At 31.6% G+C, this 15,836-nt stretch overlaps 1 long non-coding RNA gene across 2 annotated transcripts; it reads right to left on the bottom strand.

Annotated features, from left to right (window-relative positions):
• Window positions 1-639: 639 nt before the first annotated feature.
• On the bottom strand, window positions 640-13,169 carry LOC145797350 (uncharacterized). 2 transcript variants are annotated; one of them, XR_014338787.1, is made up of 2 exons: window positions 13,034-13,168; window positions 640-1,012 (listed from the first exon to the last, which is right to left on the bottom strand). It is a non-coding gene; the product is annotated as an uncharacterized LOC145797350 (long non-coding RNA). The 2 variants fall into 2 exon arrangements; XR_014338788.1 differs by lacking the exon at window positions 640-1,012 and adding an exon at window positions 9,411-11,719 and having other exon boundaries at window positions 13,034-13,169.
• Window positions 13,170-15,836: the final 2,667 nt, after the last annotated feature.

The following is a 15,836-nucleotide window of genomic DNA, read 5'->3' as shown; positions in this document are numbered from 1 at the left end:
TAGCTATCGATATCCGACCAACGTGATTCTATATAATATATAGTACTTGACGAGTTCTACATATTGAACGGTTCAGATTATCAAAACAGGACCCGTGGTGACCCCCACGGGCTGAATAGCACTGTCTGGTCTGATTTCGGACTGGAGGCAAGTTGCTCCCTATTAAAAATTCCCCTCATTTGTAGAGCATAATTTTTTGAAAGTTAAGTTGTTTGTGCAAGTTGATGTTCAATTGAATGGTCATAAAAATTTAAGACCCAAGGATGAAGCATAATGAACTAAGGTAAGCTATCTTGTGACTCATAATTATTTTCTCAATTTTAAATTTGTGAAAAAAGAATGAAAAAAGTGAAAAGGATAAAAAAAAATTTCTTCTACAAATCAAAGATTAAAAATACAATCTCAATTGGTTCAACACATTGAATTTTTGTTGTTTACCTTTTAATCCATTCCTTAATTGATGTTGTGATTCCATTCACATTGCACAAATATTCCCACCATGTGCCAAAGAACAAAGTTGTGATTTCATCCACCTTACACAAATATTCCCACCATGTGACAAAGAACACAAATACCAGGTTGCATAAGCGCCTTATAGATTAGGTCTGAATATATAGATAAGCCAATATACTAATAGAATTGTAAGGAAAAAAAAGTTGTAATTAAAAGGTGAATCAAAGTGACAATCAAACAGAGTATGAAATTAGCATTAGCCACAAAATTAAACAATTTTCAAGTCAGAACACTACACACAAAGACTCATTTCATGTCCCAGGCAAACCACCAACTTAAAACCCCTTTCCTGATGCATACATAGCTCCTACTCCACTAGTCATCAGTTTCTATAGAAGTTGAAGGGGACATCCAAGGTGTGGATAAGGTATGAGAGCACCAATGCCACCAACATCATGGCGTGTGTGATCCCTTGGTCAATTGTTGTTCCTGAGAGGCCCACGATAGCATCAAGATTCAAGAATAATCCATAGTCCACAAGTTTGGACCGAGAAGAAAACTAAACACACCAAAAACAAAATGTCGTTGGAATCGACATAATAGAGAACTTCAAGCAAACTCAATCACATAATCTTATTCTTCGAAAACAAAGTAAGGCATAATAGAGAACTTCAAGCAAATTCAATCATGTATCTTATTTAATATTTTACTTGAATATGTAAAATTACTCTTTAATTTTTTTTTTTTGTAAAAAGCATAATAACTCTTTACTAGTACATCAAATTTCTCAATATATATATATATATAAGAAAAATAAGATTATTTATACATAATTATTTTTTAAAGGTACAAAACAATTTTAAAATATATTTTTTATAATAACTAATATCATTTTCTTTTTTCTCTCCACAAATTTGACAAACACCATTACATTTGAGTGTTAATCTCTAATCACAGAAAATGCAATATATAGGAGGAGATCTGGGAAAATAAATAAGCACGAATGTTTGATTTTCGTTAATAAAAATAGATTATTATTAATAACTAATATCGTTTTCTTTTTTTCTCTCCACAAATTTGACAAAAATCCTGAATTAATTTGTAAAGTACATGTTCAAAGCTTTTGGTGCCCAATGAAGGAGCTTGTTATATCAGTAGAAATTATATATATATATATATATATATAAGGGAGATGGGTTTTTGAATTTGTATTAAAATGTATCAGAGATACATTTCAATTAAACAGCTGAGATGATATGTTTTTAACCATTAAGGGCTGAGATGCTTTGTGATATTTTTAACATCCCGCCCAAAACAATCCTCTCTCTCCTGCACCCAAACATTATTTGCACAGTTTCTCTCTCTCCAACTTCTCAGGTCTCAATTTCTCTCTCCTCAAAGATCTCTCTCTCTTCCTCTCTCTCCTCTCCACTACCGCTCCGCTTCCACCGTTACGCCGCCTCCGATCTCCACTGGCAGCCACTCTTCATCTCTTCTCCCTCTCAGATCTCAAATCGTCCTTCTCCGCTGTCACCATGTCTTCCTAAAGCAAACGCAGAGAGATGGTGAAACTATAAGTCTCCAATTTTAATTTGGTGTAAACTATTTTAATTTGTTGTGGTTAGAGTGGTTGCGATTTCTGAAATGGGTTTGATGGGTTTTGATTTCTGAAATATGAAATGGATTTGATGGGTTTAATTCGCAGAAATCCGCAGAAATTCAAAGTCGCGAACAATTTTTTCGGCTTCGGCACTTTCCGGCTCATCCCCGTGAGTTTACTCTCTCTGTGTCTCCATGAAATGAGTTTATGAGCAGAGACCACCATCTACTCTTGACATCCAACAAATGGTATGCTCTCTCTTTGTCTCTCTCTTATTTTGGTTTCTATGGGTATACTCTGGTTTATATTTATATGGGTTTCTATGAAAAGCCATGAAATTATTGAATTTTAATCTGTTGTAAACTATTTTAATTTGTTGTGGTTGGAGTGGTTGTGATTTTTGAAATGGGCTTGATGGGTTTTGATTTCTGAAATTTGAAATGGATTTGATGGGTTTTAATTCGCAGAAATTCGAAGTCGCAAACAAGTTTTCCGACTCATCCTCGTGAGTGTACTCTCTTTTTCTCTCTAGCATATACTAGATTTCATATATATTCAAATAAATGTATATAAATATATGAATATAGATATTCTCAAAAAAATGAGTTTGTGAGCAGAGGCCACCATCTACTCTTGACATCCAACAAATGGTATGCTCACTCTCTGTCTCTCTCTAAAAAGCCATGAAATTATTGTCGTATATTTGTTATAGGTTTTAGACTTCTTATCAGGTTTCTTTGTTATACCCATTGTATGTGTGAATGGGAAGGACTGTCAGCAAAGGTGTAATTTTTTTTTTTGGTTTATTTATTTGATTGCTAATTTGTATTTATTTGTTTGTAATACAGAGAATCATATGTTTCATACAAATTTGTTTATTTATTTATTAGTGCATGACCCGTGTCACTGGCACTCAAATAAAAAAAACTCAGTTAAATTAGTATGAAACAATAACATTAGGAATCAATTACTCAAAACACACCCACACAAATATGAAACAACATTTGATGATAAAGAAGATTACATGGTATTCTTATGTGTTTGATTTCTACTTTCAATTGAAATTCATTGCTCTTATTGCAACCATGGTATTCTTCTTCACATAAAATTGTTGATGCTCACATACAAATAATCATGATATCCTCTGTGAGAATTTGGTGTGAATTAATGTGTTTGGTGTGAATTTGGTGTAAATAGGCTCACATTAGACAGCTTGATACTTCTTAAGAACAGTGAATGATCACTAGGCAACTTGAGGGCTTCCAAACATTGAGGTAAGAATTTGATTTGTATTCTTACTGAAGCAATGATTGATCATTGTCATTTAGTGATTATTTCTTTGGTTGGTTGTCTAACTTGACTATACATTTTTTTTTTTTGGGTCATGTGTCATGTGTTAATGATGAAATAAAAAAATCATACCTACAAATTCATTTGATGAATGAATGTGTTAATAGTTAGGATTTGGATAGTCAAGTTAGACAACCATAGCTTTAAATTTTTATTTTGTTAATTGTTAGGATTTGAATTTTTTTTCAGTTAATTGATTTTGAAATTCACGACTTAATTGGTTGGAATTTGTAATATCATACTATTCAAGCTTTAATTAATCTCATTAGCAAAGCTCTTTTTATTTTCTTAGAATTCTCCATTTGTATGATTTTCAATTTTCAATTTTCCCCCCCATTCTTTATTGTTTCAATTATGAAGTTATTTTCGAATTCCAACTTTGATTTTAGATTTTGATGTCTGCATTGTAGAGTTTTTTTCCCTTATGGATCTACAGGGTAACATATTATTAGCTTAATGAAGAATAATATATACACAGTTCCAAATTGAAACTGTATTTGTATTTGTGTTGGAAAAATTAAACATGTTTGATTTCTGAAATGTGAAATGGGTTTCATTTTTAAATGTGTTCTGATTTTTGAAATTGGTTTAATTTTTCGAAATCTGAATGGGGTTAATGGGTTTGATATTTGAAATCTGAAATGGGTTTGATTCTATTGCATTTCAAACTCAGTCTATTTGTTTGGATGTGATGTACTCTCTCTCTCGTAGTTTTTGAATGGAAATTTCTGGCTCTTTACTATCCCCAACCTGATTCTATTCCATTTCAGGCTCAACCCATTTTAGGTATTGATTTCCAACCAAGGAAAAGCTGTCAAAATTATAGAACCTACAATTCCCAAGTAATCGTACGAATATCCAAAATGTATCAGAGATACATTTGGTTTTAATGGTCTAAGATCTTTCCAAATAAAATGTCTCGCAAGGTAAACTACAACTTCCAACTTTTGCAATTCATGATATTTTTGTGGGTTTGGTTATTTCTGATTGCTTGAATCTAGATATTTTTGTGAGTTTGTAAAGTTGAATCTGGATATTTTTGTTGAATCTAGATAGTTTTTCATTTTGTTGAATCTCAGATCATTTGTTTAGTGGATTGTGCATTGCTGTTGAAATTGCAATTCATCAATTTTAAACCATAAACCTTTCTGACATGTGTGGGTGTTTGGTTGGGTTGGTCATTGTATGGGTTTCTATTTACAGTTTGGCTTCTGACATGGTTTTGATTTTGAAATAAGAAATGAGTTTTTATTTTTAAAATAGGTTTTGTTTCTTAAATGAATTTAATTTTTAAAAAGGTTTTGGGTTTGAAATAATACTCGATCTTCATGAAATGTGTTTCATTTTTTAAATGGGTTTTAATTTATAAAATTAATTTGAAATGTATGATTTCTCTCATGGTTTTGATTTATGAAATGGGTTTGATTCTTTAATGGGTGTTTACTTTTGAAATAGGTGTTGATTTTCTATGGTGTTGAAAAGCTTTTGATTTATAAAATGAGTTTTAATTTATGAAATTAGTTTGAAATGTTTGCTGTATGGTTACTTTATCTGAAATGGGTTTTCAACATCTGCTCAAGTGGAAAGCTAAGCCACTTTTAGTTATAATAAAACCACCACAATAGATCATATTTAAATAGTAATTATGTCATAATTACAAAAAATAAATAAATCTGAGACCCACAATGAAGGTGTGCTTTGTTTAGTTTAAAGGCTTCATGTATTTATATATATGTTATTAAATTTGATATTTGAATTTGATTTTTGGTTTCTCTAGTTCATTTTTAACTCAGGTTCTCTTCATGTTTCTGCAAATTTAAAACTTTGCTAGGACTATTTACTTTTTTTTCCCTTTTTTTAAATTAATATTATTTCATACATTGCACGTCATTTCATGGTGTACAATAAATTTTATATGTTTATCCCTTAAGTTTCTTCTAATAAACTTATTGTACACCATTTCATGGTGTACAATAAACTTATTCTCTCAATAAGTTTCTTCTAATAAAATTTTCTGTTTTCTCCAAGTGATAGGTGCTTAACACAATTTCAATCTCATATTCAAGTTCGGAAAGTTTGAATCTCATCATCTATAAGGTTTCACTTTAATTTTTCTTTTTAGTTTTAAGTGTGAAAAATCTTTTCTCCTAAAATCAATGCACAATTTTTTGTTGAGTTGGAATGTTGTAAAGAAATTATCAATTCGTGTAAGGCTGATGTTTTTATTGTTAATGCTTTGTACATGTAACGGAGGCATCGAAATTTGGTGAGGAGAATAGTTGTAAAGGCTCTATCAATAGAGGTAATCAAGATTCCATCCTTTTTTTGCTTTTATTTTTTATTTTTTGTACATTCATGTTATAAGTTGATGATTTAATCTTTTACTTGATTTCCATAGTTCAAAGACCAACTTCTTCATATCACTTGGCATAAATTACGGCCTATTTCCTATTATTTTAATTAAATTGATTGTTATTCATTCCATTGTAAGGATTTGGGTATAATTTGCAATAATTGAAGTTCAAAATAATTCAATGTGTTTGGTTTCAATTTTTCTAAATTTAGTTTTTTGAAAATTGAATTTTTTGTTTTTTATTTTTTTTTGTTTTTAGTGAATATTTTTAAAATTTTTAGCATTTTTTTTATTTTTTTTAGATGCACCTTACTTAGATGTATTTAAAAAGTATAATATTTTTGAAAAATATTTTTAAAAATAATAAAACACAAAAATACAAAAAAAATATATTGAATTTTTGTTTTTTTTTTTTTGTTGTATTTTTGGTATTTAATGAATTTTTTTAAAAAAAATCACGAAAATTATACTTTTTAAGTGTATTTATGTTAGGCGTATCTAAAAATTAAAGAAATTACTTAAAAATATTGAAAAAATTCAGTAAAAATAAAAAAATACGGAAAACAAGAAAGTAGAATTTTTTGAAAAGTGCTTTCAAAAAACTCGAAACAAACATAGTGATTGGTTTTATCACTACATAATTTCTATTACTACAATGTTCACCAAATGCTTGATAAATTGTTTGATAAAAAACCATTTTCATATGTTTGCCAAATACTTCATAAATTGTTTCTCTATTTGATTTGTTTGATGTGCTTATTAATTCACAAGGAATGGAAGGTGAAGGGAGATTAATTGAATGATCAAACTTTTGGTAAAAAGTTTCCCTTTACTTGATTGGGTTGAGTTTATGAATTTATCTATTTTTTTTTGACAATGTTCTCTTTACTAATTATTATTATTATTATTTATTGTTTTTGGGAAAGACCAAAAAAATAGTCACTTTGTTTGGTTTCTATTTTTTAAAAACAGTTTTTAGAAAATTTTACATTCTTATTTTCCGTGTTTTTTTGTTTTTACTGAATTTTTTAAATATTTTATGCAATTTTTTATTTTTTAGACACACCTAACATAAATACACCTAAAAAGTAAAAAAATAAAAAAAATCTTTTAAAAATTCGCTAAATACCAAAAATACAAAAAAAAAAAAATACAAGAATTTAGTACATTTTTTGTATTTTTATGTATTTCTTAATTTTTTTAAAATATTTTTTCACAATTTTTTTACTTTTTAGACACATCTAAGTAAGGTGCATCTAAAAAAGTAAAAAAATGTTTAAAATTTAAAAAATATTCACTAAAAACAAAAAAACATAAAAATCAAAAAACTCAGTTTTCAAAAAACTTAATCCAGAAAACTCAAACCAAACAGTGTGTAGTTTTTTAGTTTTTTGTTTGCATTACTTCTAAATAGTTTGAATGTTCTCAATTGGATCTTAGTTATGAGTTCATGAAATCTTTTTTTTCAGATTGTGGTTTGAAAATTTTTGAAACGGACGCTCCTTGCATTGTGGTGCCAAAGATATCCATGAAAGGTTATTAAATAAAGAACATTTTTCTTGGTCAATAAATCTCTCTTTTCTCTCTATATGAATGTCTCTGTTAAACATTTTTTTGATATATAGCAATTTCTTGGGTGGACGCCACATCTGTATGGGTGCATAAAATATTTGTTACATAAATTAAAGGGTAAATTACATTGACACCTCCTGAGGTTTATATTTATTACAGTTCTCCCCTCACCTTTTGGAAATTACATCCCCCTCCTTAAGATTTAAAGTTTCATAACAGATTGCTCCCTCTAGCAATTTAATTTTTTTAAATACCAATTTTTCTCTCGCTGGGTAAATTATATTGACACCCCTCACATTTTAGAAATTACAATCCCCTTCCCAAGGTTTAAAATAGCATTACCAATTGCTCCATCGGTTAGTATTAGTTGAAAAAAAAATTCATTGAAAAAAAAGTTAATTGAAAAAAAAATATTTGTTAGTCAAATTTTTAAATTTCTGTTTAAAAACCAACGTAAGATAAAAATTACACTGACACCCCTTGAGGTTTATGTTTATTACAATCGAAAGATAAAAATTATATAAAAATGATAATTATTTTTATTTTTTATTTCTTAACTAAATTAATTTTTTATTTTTAAAAGAAATTCTAAAAATCAAACCATACATAACCTAAAAATCTTTTGATAAGTCATTTCTTCCGTTGGTAACTTATTTAATTATTTTACCATTTGAGGCATGTTTGGTAACTATTTCATTTTCAGTTTTCAATTTATATTTATAAAAATTTTAAAAACTGTCATAAAAACTTGTTTGATAATTTTTTTGGTTTATAAATGGTTGTCTCAGTTTGTAAATTTGAAGAAAAAATGTAAATTCAAAAAATGAGTTTACGTTGGTTTTTAAACAGAAATTTAAAAATTTGACAAACAAAAAAAAATTTCAATTAATTTTTTTTTCATTGAACATATTTTTCAACTAATACTAACTAAGAGGGCAATTAGTAATGTTACTTTAAACCTTGAGGAGGGGATTATAATTTTTAAAATGTAATTTACCCAGTGAGGGAAAAATTGGTATTTAAAAAAATTAAATTGCTGGAGGTAGCAATCTGTAATGAAACTTTATACCTCAAGAAGGGGGATGTAATTTCCAAAAGATGAGGGAGAGAACTGTAATCAACATAAATCTCATGAGGTGTCAATGTAATTTACCCTAAATTAAAAAACAGATAAGGTGTGTAGGTGTGGGATGAAGGGGAGTAGAGGTAAAAGGAGGCAAAAAGTGAAATGGTGTAAGACAAATTGTTTCTTAAAAAATTGTCTATGTGAGTGCTGAATTTCATGTCTCTAAAAGACTGCTCAATGTTAGAAATTAAATATATTTGCTAAATCATTAGTGCTTGATGATGTAGGGCGGCGTTTATAAACATTAGTGCTTGATGATGTGTTTAAGACCTAAAAATCTAATAATGTGTTTAGAACTTTTTCAATTTTTTTTTTTTTTTTTTGGAAAACAAAACTTTTTTAGTTAGTGCTTGATGATTTTTATTTTTTGCAATTATTATAAATAGTTCTTGATGTTTTGAGATTGGTGTAATGCATAGACATATATGCTTGATTGGAGGGTTAGTTGATTGCTCAAAGACAAGTGGTTTTGTTGATTAAAATTTAGTTTCTATTTTTTTTTTACTTTCTATTTTTTTCTCTCTCTCTGTAATTGGTTTATTAATTAAGCTTTAGCAAGAGAGAAGTGTAATATGAAGAGTTTAAGACTTAAGCTTAAAAAAGTGAAATGAGTGTTATAACCAACTAATACTGTAATATCACTGAGACTTTAAGTGTATTATGTTCATGAGTTTGCTAATCATATATTTTACTTAACTGATACATTTTTCTTGCTAAACTTTGAGCTTTGATACACTTCAATTTTGCACAATGGAGGGGTCAGCGGCAGTGTACGATTTTTCTTTCCATGCCTTTTCTTTTTAAACATTAGAGATGGTTTGTTAATATTGCAATCACGAAGATTATATTCTTTTTTAATTTTAGCCTAAGTTCAAATGAGACCAACCTCTTCAATTAGAACAAGAAAGATTGATAACTTGGGTAAGAATAATAGTGATGCTATAAGAAAGGAACAATTTTCTCCAAAATTATTTTGTAAATAAATTTTCCATCTACTACATAAAAGATTGGATAGGATAAGATTAATCTCCATATTATTTCCTATGCGCCTTTAGGCACGGGCATACACTAGTATATATATATATATCCGTAGAAATCAAATCTGTAGAAATCATATATATATATATCAATAACAAAAATGAGAAAGAAGACGAAATGGACGAAACGGATCTCGTCGTCGCTGCCTTTACTTGCTTTGTCGCCGTTGCCAAGTTGCAGGAGTCACGTCGGCCGCCTGCGTCGCCCTCTTTATTCATCTCTCTAAAAGAGGGGTTAGGGTTCACAAACGAAAGGCAAACGAAAAAGAGGCTGAAAAACAAAAGAAGAAGAAGAAGAAGAAGAAGAAAAATGGATCAAAACGACGTCGTTTTGACCTGCCACAGGAACTATCGCAAGAAACGATGGCAGAGGATTCGGACTCGATAAGAAATAGATTGTCAACAACTGTGGGTGGTGGCCAAAAGAGGTCACTGGAGGCCAAGGATGTTGGGATTCAACACAAACTATTTAAAGTCTTCTACATCATTCTAAAATGTTAAGAGAATCTAAAGATCTTCAAAAAGTTCTAGAGAAATCTGGATGGTTCAAAAACATTCTAGAATAATATGGAACTTAATAGAACATTATAAATAAAAATATAGAAGAATCTGAAAGGTTTTAGAGTATTCTAGAAAAGTATAGAAAACTCAACTATGTACTATAATAGTGTAGAAAATTTTAAAATATGGTGGAAGGATAAAAGTATCTTAAAATATTCTAGAAGGCTAATGATAACCTTGGATTAAGTTGATCCTAGCCATCCATTAAACAAGTGGAAGATTATATAAAGGGTCCCCTCATTTGAAATATGATATAAATGAGATAAGAGTATGATAGTAAAGAAAGGGTGGTGTGGTGAAAAATTCATCAACCCAAATATTGTGTGTAATGAGAGTATTGAAAGTGTTTTGTATTGATGTTTGAATATTATGTATTTGTTATCTATATTTATAACTAATAACTCCAATCCGTGAATCATTGTAACTACAAGAAATTATGCAAAGATACGAGGTTTTCATCTTGCAAAGAAATTATGACTTACTTAAGTTGCTCAAATAACTCACAACACTAATCATGAAACCGGTTTTCCAATTTGTTCAATTTGTTTCTCCACTCGTGTATGTCATCCACACCCCTTAGCTGATTAGCCATATCGATAATGGAAAGAGGTAAGCCATGACATTCTCTAACAATTCGCTTGGCAATTTCTTCAATTTGTGGAGAACACCGATCATTCAATCCTACATTTTCCAAGAATAACTACTCTGTTTCGTCTAAAGCAAGACGTTCCACTTCGATGATCTCCCTGTAGCACATCCTTCAACACACCTCCCGTGATCAAGTGGTTAAAATCAGTTTGCATCCATTCACTTGAGTGGGAATTCCTACCCTATCTAGGCGAAAATGTCTCAAAAGACCATCTAAAATTAGTACAATCTTCTTTCCTCTATTTAATGCATTATCTAACCTGGTTGCCCTTTTCCTTTCATCATTTTCATCTAACTTAAATCCTATTACTTTTGCAATGTCCTCTTGCAATTCAAAAATGCTATACTCTGGGGATACACTTACCCAATAAACATGGTCAAAATTAGGAGAATCTATTAGTCCATTGTGCACATTTTCGACAATGCATGTTTTTCCAATTCCCTCAATTCCAAGAACACCAATTATTGAGACTCTATCATTCATCACACGTGTCTGAATATTTTCCATAGTTCTTTTTTGTTTATCCACCAATCTTTTCATTAATAATGCCTCCTCCCTGGTTTGAGATGATTCAAGTACAAGACTATCCGAAAATCGTCCATGTTGACAAAGCAAAACAACTTCTAGTATATTCTTTTTAACCCAGTTTCCCAACCATGCACGAATTAAAAAGTTCATTTCTCTATAGTTTTGTTCTATGCTTTGTACATCAGTCTTTTTATGTTGTACATTTTTCAACCAAACGACAACTTCTCTCTTTCGCTTCTTTCTAGGATTTAACTCTTCATTTACCAATTGTGCATTAACATCCTCCTCTAGAGAGCACAATGTTTCCATCTGTTTTGTGAGAGTCTGGACATTTTCATCAAGGTGATTGTGATTATTTAGCCACTGAGGGCACTCAACAATGAACATCCATATATTCTTAAGAAGTTCGTCCACACGCTCTGTAAGAAGTCTGTATTCACAAGACTACCTACTGCCAAAAATGTTAAGAATTCCATCGCCATTTTACAACCTAATGTAAAGAATGTCAGTGTGGTGATTAGCACACCAATTATTAGAACATGTAACATAATAAAACTTCAAGAAAAAGTCATAACAAATAATCAACAAAGTTTTACAAACCTAATATTTGAGTGAAGAAATTACTTGAGTAAATAAAATACCAAATATTATATTGGAATTAGAGGATACATAATCGTCCATAACATATAATAACTAAAGCACGCTATTCAACTGTCAAAATTAGTTTCAATAGGTGGAATTATAGACTGAAATTTGAAGAACATAACCAACTGTCAAAATTAGTTTCAATAGGTGGAATTATAGACTGAAATTTGAAGAACATAACCAGTATTACTAGGACCGATAGTATGTTAATATTTCATGCATGAAGGAATATGAGGTCCGTAGTACCATATTTAGCACACGAATATTCTTCAATGGTCAACTAAATAAAATTAATTAGTTGATGACTATTTATCAGTCATATATTACTTGATATCAAAACTAAATCCGCTTAACCGGTATCATCAAAGGACCTAAGGAGTTCTAATAAAATTAGTTTTAACAAAATGTGAATTTAGTCCTAGAAAATGCTCTGAGTTCTTGTATGTTGATTCAGTTCAGCCTATGCTTGTCTCACATTGTCTCTCTATATAAGCCACCTAAACTTGGTCCAAATAATCTAAAGGCCTCTCCACTTATTACCAATTTGAGTTAGATGCCTGCAAAATTCTAAAATTTCATCAGAGCTAAGTGTCCTCGTGGCCTAAGTCTATGCACACAGGTTTCTCTCCTCTCTCATCTTTGATCTCTCTATCACCTCTACTCTAGGCCACCCAAACTTGGTCCATGTCATATAAAGGATATACCCATAACTTCCTATGTGAATTTTCAGCTTAAACTGATAAAATTTAAGCCTTTGAATTTCCAAGTATTCTGAAATTCAATCACTAACACATACATGTCAAACAGTAGATTCTGCAATTACAAGAATGCAATCTTGATGCATAAGGGCAACACAATACAAACCAAATCATAGATTCAGACCCAAGTTATTCCAAATTTCACTCACCAACACACACATATATATATATATATCTTGAACAGTAGTAGTTAGTAGATCATGCAGTTAAAAGAATGCAATCATGATGCATAACGGCAACACAAAACAAGGGAAACCCCAGATTTAGACTCACGTTCTTTTTGGGTGAATAAAGACTCAAGTTCAAAAAGTAAAGTAATAGAGAAAAATAATGGTTTAATTGCAAAGAGAACAGAGAGGAGGAAACATAGAACAGTTGAGAGGACAAAGTTAAGAGAGTACCTGAAAGGGGAAATCAAGTTGAGAAACCTAGAAGATAGAGAAGAAAGAGTAAGCGGAGAAATATGTGAGCTTTGGTAAACGATTTGAGTTGCAGAAAAGAAAACCGTGTGAAAGAAAGGCAATTGGATTGTTCCCAAGTAAGTGCACAGAATAGAGTTGGAAGCTACCGGTGGTATGTGAACAATTAACAGTTATTCGACGACTAATGGGTCTTCTTTCTATATTATTATTTGGGAAGTAATAAAATATTCGAGTGAATTATTAGTTTATAATCATGGACTTCTAAACATTCTTTAGTCCTCGTTTGGTAAATATTTTGGGCTTCAAAAAATACAAAAAGATAAAATAAGTTATATAAACTAATAATATAAAATATCACACCCAAATCATAATAATTACATTTTTTTTTTCTAACTAAAGTAAAAAAAGTCCAAAAACAAAAACCAAACGAGACTAAAAAGGCTAAGCTAAAAAAGTCTCAACACAAAAAAGTTGGCTACCATAGCCATTGCCAAACGAAACTTTAATCTTCTATGATAAGCTCAGGTTGACTGGCCCTCTGAAATCTATATTGATGTTGTGTGTGTTGTTGGGTTGATGGACCCTGATAAGTATTGTTCACTCAACCCTATTGTTCATTCAAACACTAGGTCCAATGGGGGGTTTGTGTCACGACCCAAACCTGCCCCTATGGGTTTAGCACCGTAATCGGCCAGTAATCCGAGATTACCGAAGGCCCGCTTAATAGTAATACAGTAAAACAGAGTACAGGGGCCTAGCGGAAGCCAATACAGTAAATAAACAATGTCCAATGAGCTGCGACAGTCTGTATGCAAAAAGACTTTTCATTTAAATATATACAATCAGACAAAACAGTATGTACAATATATACAGTCATTCAGAATAGGAACTTAATTCCTATTAAACAGTACAGTACAGTAAACAAAACAGTTACAGAGACAGAAGGGGGAACTAAAACACCCCTAAGCCAAGGCTTGGCAGGCTCAGAACCTCGCAGTGAGGCACAGTAGTTGGCTTGACATAAAGGGGAGTCTAACCCACGCTCCTAGCTCCGGTCTGGTGCCTGAACACCTACATATATATATAAACAGTGAGCTAAAGCCCAGTGAATAACATCATGCGTAAAGAGGTTAAGAATGAAATGTCCTTACAGTAATGAAAACAGTTCATTGATTCAGTATATCAGTCGTTCAGTCATATGTGATACACCCATTAGCATAACAGTACAATAAACAGTAGGTCTTAAAAGACCGAACAGTAAATGATGGCCATCAATCAGTAAACAGTAGTGGTTCCAACGAGGGAACCGATAGAGATCTCTGTAACAGTAACGGTAAACAGTAGTTGCTAAGGATGCCACAATACAGTTCAGAATATAGGACATTCATTTGTTCAGTTAACAGTAATCAATTCAGAAACAGTACAATTCAATTGTTCAGAAGATAATCATTTTGAACATATCTTTACACAGTTGTTACTCACAGGGTTCTGGGCTATAAGCAGCTAGAGCGCGTCCCCGAAAGCCAACCCTATACAGTTAACAGATTGAACACACACTAAGTTACACAGTTGGGAAAGATAATAACCTAATCCCTAATTTGCCTCGGTGTGTTCTACATCTATATCCTTATTAAGATGCCTTAAACTAGGCCTAATAATGCCTAGGATGAGATGAGGATGCAAATATGCACTTTAAAAGCATTTTCAGAATTTTCAGAAAACAGGGGTCACGCTCGAGCGTAGGTTACTCAGCTCGAGCGGAAATGCAGACAAAGGTTTCCGCTCGAGCGCATACTCAACCGCTCGAGCATACCTCAAAACAGTCAAAAGTGCGGGATAGGTGAAATTCATGCTCGATTGGGCGCTCGACACCCGCTCGAGCGTAAGACACAAGGTCCCGCTCGAGCATAAATTACCCCGCTCGAGCTGGCTTAAAAATAGAAAAAAATGCTGGGAGCACGATTTCTACGCTTGAACGCCAGTCACCCTGCTCGAGCGTGAGTTCAAAATCTAGAATTTCCAGATTTGCCTCCCAAGCTCAAACCAAGCATTCTACAGCTCAAAACTCGACCTCTTGGGCCCAATTTCTGGAAAACACATCCAAACTCAATATAAAACAAGTTCCAAAGCTCAATTTGAAAAACCAAAGCCTAAGGGTGAGTCAATTAATTCCAAATTCAAACCAATTTTTCATGAACATGCTACAACCAAGACATGCATGAAATCCAAATCTTTTCAAAGCTTCAATTTGATGCTCTAGTGAGCCAATTGTTCCAAAAACAAGATGAAATCATGGACTTAAGCTTAATTATGAACATGCATGTGACAATTTGCTATGAAAACAACTTAAAATTCATCAATACAACCACGCATGCATGAATTAAGTTATAATTCAACATGTGAAGCTATTTCATGACTTAATCCACTAAATTTGACATGAATCATGTAAGAACGAGTTCAATTCACAAACAAGAGGGTAATTACGCTACCTTAGGTCTTGTATTCAAGGTCTAGGAGCTCAATTTGACAATTCTCTAACAATTCCTTCAAGTTTTCTAGCCAAACCCTCAAGATCAAGTCAATTCTCTCACTCTCTCTCTATAAAGTCGGTTGTAGACAACAAATGGTTGATGAAGTGTGTTTGTGTCAAAAGTATGCAAGCCTCTAAATGTGTGAGATAGTGGCCACTAAGTGGCATTTTGGCACTTAAGTCCACCTAATGCAATTTAGCTTAATTTAACCTAGTTTAATCATGCCTAATCAGTTTTCAAATAATTACACC

Source organism: Camellia sinensis, chromosome 8 (assembly GCF_055761805.1).
Source record: "Camellia sinensis isolate YWXY chromosome 8, ASM5576180v1, whole genome shotgun sequence".
Lineage (NCBI taxonomy): Eukaryota > Viridiplantae > Streptophyta > Magnoliopsida > Ericales > Theaceae > Camellia > Camellia sinensis.
The sequence above is the reverse complement of the archived record's forward strand: the minus strand, read 5'-3'. Positions and strand labels throughout refer to the sequence as shown.